Source organism: Austrofundulus limnaeus, unplaced genomic scaffold (genome assembly GCF_001266775.1).
Source record: "Austrofundulus limnaeus strain Quisiro unplaced genomic scaffold, Austrofundulus_limnaeus-1.0 Scaffold1945, whole genome shotgun sequence".
Lineage (NCBI taxonomy): Eukaryota > Metazoa > Chordata > Actinopteri > Cyprinodontiformes > Rivulidae > Austrofundulus > Austrofundulus limnaeus.
In genome coordinates, this window is record NW_013954347.1 from 12330 (window position 1) to 14210 (window position 1881).

The window sequence follows — 1881 nt, forward strand, 5'->3', positions numbered from 1 at the left end:
ATGTTACTGTAGGTAGCAGGTGTTTTTCTTGTTCTGCCCAAATAACTCTGTTTTAGTTTCATCAGTCCACAGCACCTCATTTAGTAATTGATATACTTTCTTTTTGATTATCTTTTATTTGTTTTTCATTTCATTATTTAAAAGGACAATGCACGTTAATCAATATTCTGTGAATATAAATGCGCTGGAATTAGCACAACAGCTAAATTTCAACTGTAGTTGTTTTTGTTGTAGATGAGTGAAATAAATNTCCCAAAAAAGTTGTTGAGTCCAAGAATAAGGAAAGAATCGAGCAAAGAGTCAAAGGGACAAAGAGAAGAGAGAGCCACAGATGCAGCTGACCACTACAGTAATAAATTCATCAGTCTGAGGTAAGAATATGTTAATGTTAGGCTCCATTTATCTCACAAGTAGTAGATTTTTTTTCCCTACAAGGTTATCCATGCTTAAAAATAATTTCTTCCTTACCCAGTGTTATTAAGCGAGGAAGAGATCAAGCAGAGGAGATCTAACATGGAAAGGGCAAGAGAGAGTAGCTAAGAAAACAACTAGGAAGGTGAACTAGGAACAACTAGAAACTCTGAAACATGTAAGGGGGGATTTCCCCCCCAATCTCAAAAGTGAATTTCAGGCACTGAGTTGGAACACACTCTGCGATCCCCCGTTTTAAATAGGGGGANTGTGGCGGCAGAGGCCGTTTCAAGACTTTAAGAGTATGGTTTTCTTTGATTTATTTATTTAACAGGAAAAGATTATTAAAAATCAAGCCTGACTCAGCATAATTGCTGTGTTGAGGTCAGCAGCGCACCATCCCCCCCCCACCCCGAGATGCCAGATGGTGGACCAGAATCGCCTTGAAGCCGTATGGCCTCTCCAAACTCTTCCCACGCCCAGGTTTTTGCCTCAGCGACCACCCGAGCTGCAATCCGCTTGGACTGCCGATACCTATCAGCTGCTTCCGGAGTCCCACAGGCCAAAAACACCCGATAGGACTCCTTCTTCAGCCTGACAGCATCCTTCACCCCCAATGTCCACCAGCGGGTTCGAGGGTTGCCATCACGACAGGCACTGACAACCTTACGGCCACAGCTCAGGTAAGCCGCCTCAACATTGGAGATATGGAACATGGCCCACTTGGACTCAATGTCCTCACCTTCACCGGAACGTGTTTGAAGTTCCCCCACAGGTGGGAGTTTAAGCTCCGTCTGACGGGGGACTCTGACAGACGTTCCCAGCAGACCCTCACTATACGTTTGGGTCTGCCAGGTCTGACCGGCATCCTCCTCCACCAAAGGAGCCAACTCACCACCAGGTAGTGGTCAAATGACAGCTCCGCCCCTCTCTTCAACCAAGTGTCCAAAACATGCGGCCGCAGATCAGATGAAATGACAACAAAGTCAATCATCAAACTGTGGCCTAAGGTGTCCTGGTGCCAAGAGCATGTATGAACACCCTTATGCTTGAACATGGTGTTCGTTATGGACAATCCGTGACGAGCACAGATGTCCAGTAACAAAACACCACTTGGGTTCATATCGGGGGTCTTACTGTCATTACCCACGTGAGCGTTGAAGTCACCCAGCAGAACGAGGGAGTCCCCATTAGGAGAGCTCTCCTGCACCTGGGTGATCTGAACTGCTGTTAGGCCCATAGGCACAAACAACAGTTAAGACACATCCCCCCACCCATAGGCAGAGGGAGGCTACCCTCTCCTTCACCGGGGTGAACCCCACCGTACAGGGACTGAGATGGGGGCAATAAGTATGCCCACTCCTGACTGGCACCTCTCAGCATGGGCAACTCCAGAGTGGAAGAGTGTTCAACCCCTCTCGAGGAGACTGGTTGCCGAGCCAGAACAGTGCATCAAGGTGAGTCCGACTA